Raw genomic sequence first — 13,988 nt, 5'->3', positions numbered from 1 at the left:
TTAAAATTTTCTAGCCTTAAAAAACTAATTAAGAACCCAGGTAAATACTTACGAAAAGACACATATTCTCATTGAGGTAACAACAACAAAATTTCCCCCCAAAATAACTGTACCTAACTATATGGGGAAAGCTAAAAATTTAGTTGTACTCACATATCAAAAAGGCGAGGGGGACTCGGCGTTGGGATGATGCAAATACAGTGTATTCATGTATGAAATCCCCATATTAAAAACAAAAAGGCATGCTATTCCTTACTCTAGAAAGTACTCAGCACTTGAGGGGCTGAATCACAGTCAGGCTGTGCTGCATAATGAAGTGTCCCCATCTCAACAAAACAAAGCAAAGCAAAATGTAACAGAAAAGTGATCACAGGAAACAGATTATAGCCACATGCACATGTGTTCTGTATTATATAATTAAGACGACTTCATGCAGTGGGCACAATGTGTTTATGCAACATTACATACAAAGATGCAAGAATGACCTGTAGCAGCATCACAGGATTAGAAATAATCACCACTTTATTCCTTGACTTTTCAATATTTTCAATTTTTCATTAGAAGAAGCATGTATTATCCATTTATATTTTAAGAGCTATATATAAGTACAGAGAAAAGGGAAGGGGAAATAATATAATTATATTTTAAATAAAAAATGCTTAAAGTACATTATTGTTACTATCTCAATCAGACTTTATAATAAATAATTGACAAATGTATTTAATGTGGTCACCAAATCAACTTCACAGTTTAACTTTATTTTGTTTCACTAGAATGAATAAATACGTTTACATTGAAAAGTTACATTAAAATTTAAAAAGATATAAAAGTTTGTGTTAAGTAGTCATGAGCCAAGCATGGTAGCACATACCCTGTCACCACTGCACTAAGGGGGCAGAAGCCAGCTGACCTGGTCTATGTAGCAAGCTCTAGGCTAACCAGGGCTACACACTGAGACCCTGAGCCAACAAGTTTTAGATCTGCCCTCATAGCACCTCCCCGCTTCCGTTTCCTGTAAGCTGATAGCACCTCCCCATTTCCGTTTCCTGTAAGCTGCAAATGTCTGCGGGTGCTTGCTTGGTGGAGTGGCCCTCCTGCTTTGCTTCTTCCCATTATGCCTTACAAGCCCAAGTTAAGTGGCTACACAAAACTGGCCCTGCTCCCAAAACGGCTCCCAGAGTTCTATAAAGGAAAGATGGGTCTAACGTTCTTCCTAGTCCTGGCATCTACTAATCTGAGCCTTCTTCCTGTCTAAGATGGCAAGGACTGTAACTCTTGCAAATGACTCTTTCCTAGGGATTTCCTAGATCTATCAAACACACCTGTGCAGCCCTCTATCCCTAGTGCTAAGACAGCTCTTTTTTTCTCTCTTTTTTTCTTTTTCTTTTTCTTTTTTTTTTTTTTTTGAGACAGGGTTTCTCTGTGTAGCCCTAGCTGCCCTAGAACTCATTCTGTAGACTAGGCTGGCCTCAAACTCACAGAGATCCACCTGCCTCTGACTCCTGAGTGCTGGGATTAAAGACGTGCACCACCATTGGCCAGCAACAGCACGTATCACATAGCTCACCCATCATGCCTACTTCCTGACCAGGCATCTCTGATTTCAGCATGCTGATCCCTTCCATTTGATGGCCTGTCTGGGAAGTCCTCCCAGGCGTTTGTTGGATCCTCTGCATTCTGTTATCCAAACAAACCAGGAATCTTAGAGGAAAAGACATACATCAGTTAACCTTCATCCCATTTGCCAGAAGACAGTCACATAATCCTGCTTAACTCCAGGCAAGGCTGGGAAATGTCACCTTTCTGTATACTCAGGAAAAGAGAGCAGGGTGGGGAAACCCATGCATGGCTCTCATCTCTCGATGTTATAGAATCTGCCTGGCTTACCTTTAAATCTTCTGGAAAGAACTCTCCATTTAGTTAGCTAATTTTCCTCTTCCCAGGTCCTCCAAATTGGTTTTGAATTACACCACCAAGGAGCTTTTCAAAATGTTCCAGTCGAAATGCGTTCATTCCCTCCTTCATGGTGCTGTTGCATGGATCTCTAATCTAACGCCCCATCGAGTCTCCTCTGCATCAGAAACAGCATGTATGTTTCCTCCACCAGAGAGAAGGGACAGAAGCATCATCGCCCACTGTTTCCAGCATGATGGGGTCACAAAACAGGTCCTCAGCACATGCTAGCCCTCTTCAGACTCTTTGAATCAACACCTGTGAGTCACAGTAGGACAGCAGTGCCCCCAGCCTGATGTGTCACAGAAAGGGGCTGGGTTTTCCTCATTTGCTTAACAGATGTTGTATAACAGGCATTTATAAGAGAGTTCAGAATGACCATTCAGGGAAACACATGAGCTTTACAACCTCTCTGGAGGTTGATCTAAGAACCAAAAGATATCACAGAAGATTTCTTTTCCCTCTCATAATCCTGACATATTTTACAGATTTTTTAAACTCTCTGTGGATATTTCCATTTCTTGGAAAATCCACATACTGTTCAGTAAATCAACTTTTCAGTCCACGGGGTGTAAAAACAGGCTGTGTTGCGACTGTGCTTTGGTTTTGCTGAGTTTGCAGGCAAATGGGAAGAATATTAAAGAAACAAAGCGAAAGTGAGGAGTGTGAACTCCCATCCATCTTACTAGAGCGCTAACCTTCCTGCCTCAAGGTGACAGCTTGAATTCTGGAACTATTAAACAACGAGCTGAAATCTAAACACACAGTCTAGAAATAAAATCTCCTTGAGAAACGACAGCTGTGTTCAGTTCTGACCACAATTTAGGCTTAAGGAAGTAAACACATCAATGTACGGGCTGGGTCTATCTGTCAGCTTCAGGTTCTAGAATTTTCTCACTTTGCCTTGTCTTCACCTGCTCAAGTTGTGTCTTTAAGCCAGAGAAATCAAATAAAAACCCTGCCATGTGTCAGGAGTACCTCAAAACATTTAGTCTCTGTAATTGCTGGCTCTCAGCATTTGGAGTGATTGCTGCCCAGTACTGAGCACTGAGCAGAGAACAAAGCAGAAAGATGACCAGCAGAGGCTCTAGACAGTCAAGTGACTGTTCAGAAGGACCATGCAAGATAGGATGCTAGCCTTAAAACTCTCGAAGAGGGCCAGAGCTACAGGCCTGGTCTCCCGTGCATTATTCTTGAGAGTCTACACATTTAAAAATAAAAAGGACTCCAACCCAGTTCCAACTCCCTGTCCATCCTGTTGATTAGCAGTTTGCTGAACACATGAGAGAAAGAGAAACACCTGCTTGGAAGTCCAGTCAGCTGTGGACTCCAGTCATCCAGGGCCTACCATCTGTGCCACCTGGAGGTAATTGTCTCACTTTACTGAAGAAGGTGCCCATATTTAAAATATCAATAGTGGCGCTACTGCATACTTACATTATTTTGAGAATCTGAGGACATCATTGTGAACATAATAAACAATGAAAATTGTAGCAGTTATTCCATGATTCACAGGAATTCAGAAATTCCACGGTAGCTTTCCTTGGCGTCTTCCCTCTGCCTCTGCTTCTACAGTCTCAATTCTGGGTGCCAGCAGCTGCCAACAGACAGAGACACTCTCACCAAAGCCTCTGTAGAAGAAAAGTACCAAGTAGAACACAGCCTTGACTACAGCTTTTGGATACAGGAACTTGGGACATTTTTGTTTGATTCTCTCTGTTGGCAATCTCCAAATTTTCTACATGAACATATTAATTTTAAAGGTCTTAAATATTTTTGACTGGGGAAAATAACAACTGTTCCACAATTAATGTGTGATCAGTGGGATAGCTATTAAGTAGCTCTTTGCAGACTGCTATGCATAAATCAAGCAGCACATACCTCAGATTCCATGGGATTGCTGTAATATGTACATCCTATCCCATTTGTTTAAGTTAGTCTGTTGTATGCGGTCACGCTGCATTATTATATCAATTGTTTAATTTAGTCTAATACACACGGTTATTTTTATAAATGTGAGTGTATTCAATTTCTGAAAGTATGTATGATCTGAGAACTTAGGCCATGAAAAAAGTCCTGGGTATGTTTTAAAAATAATAAAACTAAATCCTGTAGTATCTTAGCAGAGAAAAAAGCTCATACTGTAAGACAGAAAGTAGGGAAGCCATATTGGGCACTGTAGCACCCTCTTTAGACAGAGAACTCTTCCAGATGTAGTAGAGGATTTCATATTGAGGAGTAGGAGAGCTGATGGATGAAGGAACCCAAAGAAGAGAGCATAAATGGCTACAGGTTTTTCAAAAGATGGAAGAGACAAAGGGAGACAGAATCCGAAGAGCAGGAGTTCTGGAGTTATAGCTGTGAGAATGCCCTGGATCTCAGGATGACAAAAGGAAACCATGCAACTAAGTCAGCCAGTTAATATTTTACTTCTGGTGGACTGTAACCACACTGGTTTGTCTTGCATTTTTTGAACGTAAAAAACTAGATACCTGACTTAAATAGTCTGTTTACATAAAAGAAAATACATAACTATGTTAGCTTTTTATCACTATGGCCTGAATTACCGACAAAAACAACTTAAAGGGAAGAAAAAACTTCATTAAACTGGGCTTCAGAGAAATCCTTGGCTCTGCTGACCCCATGATGATATTAAATTTTGAAGTCACAGTCGGTAACCCTAGCCAAGCTTGGCTATTTACCCTAAATAAACCAATTAAAAGAGCCAAATAAATAGTAAAAAGCAAATAAAGGAAGGAGAGACACTGGGGAAAGGGACAAAGAGATCCAGTGTCTCCTCCATGTCCTCTTCAGGTTCCTGAAAAGAGATTAAAGTTTAAAGAGAGGGCCAGGAATATGCATAACGTCTACGCAGTCCTGGTCAAGGTGTGGTCCCACAGGCCAACACCCAGCATTGTCTTGGCTTCAATCTCACTCTGTAAGATGCTCTGACAAGTTGTGATAACTACGTGAATCTCGTCCAGAGAGACAAGCTCATCCCTCAACTGGGGCACTTTCCTTCTCCCAGCAGATGATACCTGGGCATCTTCATTTCATTGTTTTAATAGTCTGACATGTCTCTTTGGAATTTCTTCATTTATGTGGGCCTTCAAGGTATAAGGAACATATGGCAAAAGTTACTTCCCTCATGTTTAACAGGCAGCAAAGAAAGGGAACACAAGAAGGGACCAGGGCAAGAGAGAGCCCCTACAGACCTGCCCACAATGGCCTACTTCTTCCAACTAGGAATCTACTGTCCACTTCTAACAATTCCTTCATATTATTAATCTATCAAGGGACGAACTCAATGATATATCACAGCCCCCAAGATCCAGCCATTTGCCACTTCTCCAAAGTCACCAATGGATTGCTCACCACTGGCAATCAAGCCCTTTGTACATAGACTGAAGTAAATGTCACATTTGAGCATATCAGTAACTGAAAGTGATTTAGGATACAGAAGCCAGAACTCAAGGCAGACTTCCCACGTGAGTTTCCATCTGCCTCTCTCTGAGGGTCATGGCTTCCCTCACAGTTGCAGGATGGCTGCAGCCACTTCGAGCACCATATTCTCAACTACCTTCACAGGACAGGCAAGCATGTTGGAGGAGATGGGACAAGGAAGGCCAGAGTGATATGGGTGTGACCATCTGTGACGGTTGACCTCAGTTGTCAACTTGATAAGAGCTAGAAATGCCTGGAAAATGAGACTCTTAGTATATCTGTGGGGATCATCCTGACCTTTTTGAGGCTAGAAGACCTGCCCACTGCAGGTGGTGCTCTTAATCAGGGGACTTTGGACTGTATAAAATGGGGAAAGTGACCTGAGCACTAGGACACATTCACTACTCTCCTGGTCAGACTGGGGAAGTAAGTCGACCAGCTGCTTCAAGCTCCTGTTTCATTCATTTCTCCATCATGACTGTACTTTGAGCCTTGAGCTAAAATAAGGCCTTCCTTCCAAAAGCTGCTTTCGTCAGAGCATTTTATCCTAGGAACAGGAAACGAAATAAAATACTATCTCTGTTGTGGAGGCTATTTTCTACCACTTGCTTCTCCCAACAAATTCCTCCATACATATCAATAGTCATACTTGAGTCAAACAGGGCATCCCACCAAAGTCAGTAGGAAAGCAAGGATCTGCATTTTCAGTTCTAATTTGAGTGTGGGTCCTACCCACCTTGGAAAAACTAGTTAAATAGCAGTTCTCTGCTGTGTAGAATCAACAAGCGAAATGCCTTCTTCCTGGAAATTCAGGAAGTTCTTTATCCTTACAGGATAAAGTGACTTTATAATGATTCTACAATTATTTTAGGAAGTATTGCTTAAAGTAAAAGAAGCTCTACTGTACATATCACAGCCCACACTCACCTGGCAAACACACAGAGAAAACTCCAAAGAATCATTTCTGGCTGATGTCTGTGGGCTCTGCTACTGCCAGGGGACATCATTGATGTGAGTGGTACGCACTGCCACCTAAAGCAAAGTCGATGTTCGGGATCTGGGCTGCCTTCAAGGGCCTTGTTTGTGTCCGTGGTCCTACTGCAGATGGGATGTATTTGTGGTCTGTCCTGTACCAAGAAATCATGGAGAGGCCCATGATCTGTGCTTCCCCTGAATGTAGAGAACAAGGGAGTTACTTTTGCGGTGGTATCATTGGCTTCAGAAGCACAGTTGAGAAAGGGGCAGGGGCTTCTGTGACAATCCTTACCTCCCTAAGCTCCCCCCAAAAGTACTAGCCCAGACAGGAAGCCATCAAAGAGAACTTTTCAAGAGTATGAAGAGGATACTGAAGCATAACTCTCCATAATTGATGCTTCTGGTCAGGGTGCAAGGAGGGGAAGGACTCGGCTCTATCTAAGGGGCAGGCCACTGAGAGTTTAACGGTGCATCGGTGAGTGTATGGATAACCCAACTTAGACTTGATTTTCTTTTTCTTTTATTTTTTTTATTTGTGGAGGAGGACTGGGAAGTAGGTATGATCAGAGTGCATGATGTGAAATTCCCAAAAATCAACAAAAGAAAGAAGACAGACAGATGGACAGAAACAGAGAGAGAGAGAGAGAGACAGACAGACAGACAGACAGAGACAGAGACAGAGACAGAGACAGAGAGACAGAGAGAGAAGAAAGAAAGAAAGTCGTTGAAGCTAGATAATAGCAACTTGGAAATTTATATCATTTTATGCTTTTATACATTAAAACCTTCATATTTAAAAGGCTATTATTTAAAAAACATTTAATACAACTCTCCTTGAGGTTTATAATTAAATTTAATAGAAATACCACTGCAACGTCCTAATTTTTATCGTTAGTGTATACTCTATTGGGTATTGAAACAGAAGTATCACTTAGATACACAGTTTTGCACAAAGACTTGAAGTGGCATTTCTACTCCAAGTTTTCGTGAAACAGTCCTCTAAGAAGCATTTCAGAGATGAAGATGCCACCCTGAATGCGACTGCTCAGCGTACACACCAGGTGCTGACATGCAGCGCTGCAGGCACAGTACAACGTGTATAAACATGCAGAAGCCGCATTTGGGGGTCACTCTATCCGCAGTTGCGGTTCTCAACCTGGAATACACAATGGAAGCCATAGTGACATCTTGTTTATACTCTAACAAATAAAGCTTGCCTGAAGATAAGGGGGCAGAGCTAGCCACCAGTTAACAATATAGGTCTGGAGGACTATACATACAGGAAGTGATATGGCTGGATGGAGAGAGGAATATAAGGCAGTAGGAGACAGAAACTCAGACTCTTTTCAGTCTGAAGATAGTGTACAGGTAAGAGCTTTAGTGGCTGACTGCTCTGCTTCTCTGATCTTTCAGCTTTCACCCCCTAATATTTGACTCCATGCTTTCATTTTTAAGACCTATTGGAACTCTTATTACAGCAAGTACCTGAGGAACTTTCAGAAATCACATTCCCAATGGTATCCCAGAGAAATTCAAATCTCTAGAAATAAGCAGTTATATTTTAAAAACATATCAGTTGGTTCGAATGTGGAAGATTGGAGATTTCAAGGTTACTGATTTCTGAGAGCTGAATTAAGAGGATGTCTAAACTTGTCATTTTTTTTCCTCCTTGGAATCTTTTAAGGAAGCAAAATGCAATCTGCAGTCACTACTAAATGAAGTATTATGTAAAGTGTTAGATGTGATGTAATAGGAAACACAATACAATGTAACTAGTAATAATAACTAAAATAAAGATGTAACTCTCAGTGGGAATCCTCAAAAAAGAAAATCCTTTTTGGTCTTACTTTTTTATCTTTACTCTTCCCATGTTTCTTTAAGGTCAAATTAACAGAACACTGCTGTCTTAAAAATACAGAGAAAATGTTTGCATTTTAACTTTTAGAAATGTGTGTCTGTCTGCCTGAACGTATATAGATACCTGGTATCTTACAGGACCAGAAGAAGGCACCAGATCCCTGGGAACTAGTTACAGATGGCTGGGACTCAAACCCAGGTCCTCTGGAAGAGCTGCCAAGTGTTCTTAACCACTGAGCCATCTTTCTAGCCCCAAACTGTTGCATTTTCAATTCTGTCGGCTTTCCTTTTTGTTTCAGATGCAAAAACAACAACAACAACAAAAAACCCAAACAAACAAAAAAAATAAAGGAGCAAATACATAGTCTCTGTAACGCTTACATTTTTTCTGAAAAAAAATCAAAGAAACAATTAATGAATATCTTTATAGCCTAGAATAAGTGATGAACATTGTATATCTTTAGGCATGGAGGGAAATTTAAGCAAAATAGGAGCTGTACAAACACAGTACCTAATTGAAGCCACTTTTCTTAGTTCATTCAGAAGTCACCAACATGGTTTAAAACCCAAAGGTGAATATGCATTCATTACCAGCTAGTTTTTAAACAAATTAAAGTTTTTTTTATAAATACCAATGGTATTTATAAATGGTATTTAAAATTAAACTTCTGGCCAACCTAGATGACTAAGAAATAATTAAAAAGTGAAACTAAAAGCTGATGACAAATCTTATAATGTTTTGCTTTACTTTTCAATAAAAACTAAATGCCACACAAAATAAGGAAGGGAATTAAAAACTGTCATGCATTATAATAATTGCTTCGTAATTAGACTACTTCATGCTTTATAAAAGCTTATTACTTGAATAGTACATCCATCCACACAAACATCCTTGAATCCCCTCAGGTAATTAGCTTGCAAAATATTGCTGGATGGCATATTCCTCCTTGCCAGTACTCTTGAGATTTAATAAAATACAAGTGCTCTCACCACAGTGCTATGTTGAGAAATCTAATTAACAGAAAATATAGTATGATGCTAATGTCAAACTTGGGCAAAACGCATACAAACCCCACCTATTCCTAGGTGACCTAATTAGGTGAAACAAATTTATCTTACAAAACTTGACACCAGGACTTCTTCAGACGAAGTATCCAAAACTTTGGGAACCATTTGATTCTGTACTGTTCCGCCCAGCTCCCCAGGCTATCTACTGCCAGTTCTGTTGGATGGAGGTCTTGTCTCTCTGGCCCCCTGGGTCCGGCTCTACCTCCCCTCCGGCTCATCTTGAAGTTTTTATCACTTGCTTTCTTGGACGCCTCAGGACCACCCCAGATCTTTTATTCATCGACTCTTCATTCCAGGCACATATGTTACTAAACTTCCCCCATAATTCAGAGGGAGAGAATTTTTCTCTTTCCTGATCATTCTGAATGAAACCTGACCAAGGGGATTTGGGGTTTGAGCTTTTCTTTTTCCTTTCCCTACTGAGAGTTCTATAAATGTTCAGATTATATTTGTGCATTGGCTTTAACCTGTTCTCTTAGCAGTAAACATGAGAAAGTTGTTTTCTTATAAGTAAACTATCATTGCAATACTGAAATATATCAATAAACATCTTGCCAAATAAAAACAATCTAAATATTTGCGACTAAGGTAGAAAAGGGAAATGCTACAGCTAGATTCAAAGCTGTAATTGTTTTTCCAACTTAAGGCTGTTATGGTGGGAAATGGTTGGTTTGTGGAATCGGATCTTTATGTAGGACTTCCAGTAGACTGCTTCAAAATCAGTGTTCACTTGACATAACTGTTCTTGGCTGTCTAGAGGATGGGGTGCTGGGCCAGGTGTATTGGTACATGCCTGTAATCCTAACGTTTGGGAGGCTGAACTGAAGGCTAGCCTGAGCTACATAAACCTTGTATCAAACAAAATAAAATACATCATTTGTTGTGGAACATTAGTTGAAGATATGTTGTATTTGTTTATGCTGTGGAAGATTTGTTTAATGATGCAAAGATTGTTTCATTCTTTTATGTTGCATTTGTTTAACTCTGTGAAACTGTGTTACTTTGCCTATCTAAAACACCCAATCGGACCATCTAAGAAAGAGCTGAATGGCCAATATCTAGGCAGGAGAAAGAATAAGTGGGGCTGGGCAGTCAGAGAGAATAAATTGGAGAAGAAGTCTGGGAAGAGAGGATAGAGAAACTAGAAAAGGAAAAGGAGAGGAGGACATCAGGGGACAGCCACCCAGCCACAGAGCAAGCCACAGAGTAAGAAGTAAAGAAAGGTACGTAGAACAGAGAAAGATAAGAGCCCAGAGGCAAAAGGTAGTTGGGATAATTCAAGTTAAGAAAAGTTAGCTAGAAATAAGCCAACCTAGGGCATTCATAGGAAAGAATAAGCCTCCATGTGATTATTTGGGAGCTGGGTGGTGGATTCCCCCACCTCCTCAAAGAGCAAAGTGCAAAAAAAAAAAAGCCAACAATACACATTCTCTGTTTTTATAGACTATCTTTCCTCCATTCTTAGCTGAGATTAAGCCCTGATTTTCCAGTTTTGTCAATCCTGGGCCACAACGCATGGTATTAATGACAGAAGGGAGCTGGTCTGCAGGGGCCTTGGCCATGCAAGAGTAAACCCATAGCTGTAGTTGTAGTCTACCGACAAGCATGGAAGGCTCTGAAGAGTGAAGTGTAAGAAGGGAAGAGACAAATGTCTGTGGTGAGACTAGAGTATGCTCAGTGGTGGGCCGAGTGTGAACGTGGAAGAGCCTGAGAGAAGCAACATTCCGTCTGTCAGATCATCTAGGGCACATTATCAACCAGTGATTAACTAGCCCAGATTTATAGGAGGAACACCTTCCGGGTGGTGCACATCCAAACTGCTACACATTTGGCAGGATCCATGAATGCCAGACTGGTGCTTCCCATATGGCTCATGTTTCAGTGAGACCTTTGCTTGTCTGAAGAGGAATAAGGACATGTGAATTTTCTACCTTTGAGTCTTTGGGGAGAATCACCATGGGCTTTTGACAATTATTTCATCAAGGCCCATAAAAATGGCTTCACTTCATTTTGGCTTAAGGTTAGAGAGTTCAAAATTATCTTTACTCTTCCAAGGTTAAAATAATTAAGACCTAAAGTTCTAAGGCGTAGCTACTGTAGGATGTTTGGTCTTGGGCATGGATGTCTTACCTAAATAACAAGAGACTTCTATGAGATGTGGTTACTCTTAACCCTCAAGGTCAGATAACCAGAAATTTAGTCTAATGTTTGGAGAATTAATTAAGGTCTGTTTCTTCCTTGTATCATGGCAAAGAAGTCTTTTGCCATGTTCCCCTTTTTGGTTGGGGTATTTAAGAATGTTGAAGAATAAATTTGGGATGTTCATTATTCACTGAATTGCCCTCCTGACTATTCTGTCTGTCCCTCTCTTCCTTAGTATCTTTACCTGTGATTTCTCAATCCACACTCCTCCTCTCAGGCATGAACACAGGTTAATACAGACTGACACCATAAAGGCCAGCTACTACATATGGCTACTGCATTATTTAAAGTATTAACTCTTTTGAATCCCTATCCTGTCCCTGAGAAATCATACTGCAAAAGAACCCTAAGCATCTAGCCCAGACTCCCCTATGCATTTGAGTGATACTAGAAGTGGAAATTTTCCTAGTAAATGACTCCTCTCTGTTCCCAGAGTCAACAGAACCAAATGATGGGTGTGCTGGGAGTAGTGGTGAATTCATATAACAGGATCACTTTGTATTTGAGGCCAGTCTGGGCTATATAGTAACACCCTGTCTCAAAGGAGGTGAAAAAAGGCTGGGTTTATTAGCTGTACCATGTTCCTAAATATATACTTTTTTCTTTGTTTTCCTTAATTTCCAGTGTGGCTTGTTTACTTTTCTAGTGCTGTGACAAAACACCATGACTAAGGCAACACATAAAAGAAAGCATTTAATTGGGTTTACAGTTTCAAATGGTTAGAGTTCATGATAGCAGAGCAAAGAACAGCTGATAACTCAAATCTTGATCCACAAGCAGGACACAGAGAGAGCTAACTGGGAATGGCATGAGTGTTTTGAAACCTCAAAGTCTACTCCCAATGACACACCTCCTCCAACAAGGCCACACCTCCTAACCCTTCTCAAAAATGGCACCAACTAGGGATCAGTATTCAAACATAGAACCACCACACAACGTTTGTGTGTGTAAATGGATAAAATGAATTGTGAAAGTTGTTTAAAAATAATGTAAGGTACTCTTTGAGCATAATATTTTTAACAAATTATTTTTACAATAAAGAAAAGATAGTAAGATATTTAAAAAGCCCTTATTTGTTCTGTTCAAAACAGGAAGATGGGAAAATGTTAAGAATGGTTCATTATAATTTACTTAGATGGAATCACTTATTGCAATCTGTTAAATACACATATCTTTGATAAGTAACTGGGAAAGACATAGAAGCAATAAAAAATAAAATAACCTTTAACTTAGCGTCTTCTATTCAGGATAATTATGGTTAGTTGAATCAAATAATATACAAACTACATGATCAATAAAAGGAAATAAACAATCCAGTACTTGATACGAATGTTTAGGATTATCTGAAAATACCATAAATTTCAAATTTCCCATAAGAACACTTATTTTCAAATTCCTACAGAGTTTCATTGCTCCCACAAGTCTGTGAATTCAGCAAGTGGAATGAGGCGGTTTGAGCAGCTCCATGAAAATGAAAAGAGAGTACGAAAGAAGCATGGGGAAGTTTGGGGGGGGGACAGAGAGGATGGTAGGAGAGTGGGGGCGGGAGGGGAGCATGAGGGATCAGGAAGGTAAAGTTGGGGGAAGGACAAAGGAGAGCAAGGAAAGAGATACTTTGATAGAGGCAACCATCATGGGGTTAACAAGAAACCTGGCACTAGGTAAATTCCCAGCAATCCACAAGGATGACCCCCAACGAATAATCTAAGCAATAGTGGAGAGGCTACCTTACTGCCTCAACTGCCCTCCCCTTATAATCAGATTGATGACTACCTTAAACGCCATCATAGAGGCTTCATCCAGTAATTGATGGGCACAGATGCCGAGATCACAGCTAAGCACTGGGCTGGAGTCCAGTTGTAGAGAAGGAGGAGTAGTGATATGAGCAGAGGGGTCAAGACCATGTTGTGGGAACCCACAAAAACAGCTACCCAAGCAAGTGGGAGCTCACTGACTCCACACTGACAGCTGGAGAACCTGCATAAGACTGAAAGAGGACCCCTGAATGTGGGTGACAGTTGTGGGGCAGTCTACGGGGCCACTCTCAGAGGAACCAGCATTTATCCTTAGCACATGAACTGGTTTTTGAAGCTCATTCCCTATAGAGGGATACCTTGTTCAGCCTAGACACAGGGGGAAGTGCCTGGTCCTGTCTCAAATGATGTGACAGACAATGATAATTCCCCATGGGAGGCCTTACCCTCTATGAGGAGTGGATGGAGGCACGAAGTAGGAGGATGGGAGGGAGAGGGAACAGGGATTGGCATGTAAAATAAGATTGTTTTTAAAATAAAAATAAAATTTAAAACGCATAGAGAACAAAATCACTCTCTAAAAGTCCAACATTGGTTGCAAAAGAAAAACGCTCAACAAAGACCTGGGCCTTGATTTTTTACAAGTAGATCTAGGGGAAGGGTTTAAAAATGAAATATATTGAAAGTAGAAACCCAGGAAAGTGTCACTTTTTTCTGTAGAAGAATGAAATAAAT

The 13,988-nt window shown here is 40.5% G+C and overlaps 1 long non-coding RNA gene across 3 annotated transcripts in view; it reads right to left on the bottom strand.

The window, feature by feature from the left end:
- Nucleotides 1–504: 504 nt before the first annotated feature.
- Nucleotides 505–13,988, bottom strand: part of LOC121144028 — a 32,780-nt gene continuing 19,296 nt past the window's right edge. The window contains exons 2-5 of one of the 3 annotated variants that reach the window (XR_005881367.1): nucleotides 6,325–6,567; nucleotides 3,391–3,584; nucleotides 1,888–2,071; nucleotides 505–1,701 (exon numbers count right to left, since the gene is read on the bottom strand). This is a non-coding gene — a long non-coding RNA (uncharacterized LOC121144028). Of the gene's footprint in view, nucleotides 2,072–3,390; nucleotides 3,585–6,324; nucleotides 6,568–13,988 lie in introns of all 3 variants that reach the window. The other 2 variants (XR_005881368.1, XR_005881369.1) reach the window with 2 other exon arrangements.

This window comes from Mesocricetus auratus, unplaced genomic scaffold, assembly GCF_017639785.1.
Source record: "Mesocricetus auratus isolate SY011 unplaced genomic scaffold, BCM_Maur_2.0 Super-Scaffold_100014, whole genome shotgun sequence".
Lineage (NCBI taxonomy): Eukaryota > Metazoa > Chordata > Mammalia > Rodentia > Cricetidae > Mesocricetus > Mesocricetus auratus.
This window is presented reverse-complemented; position numbering and strand designations above follow the sequence as displayed.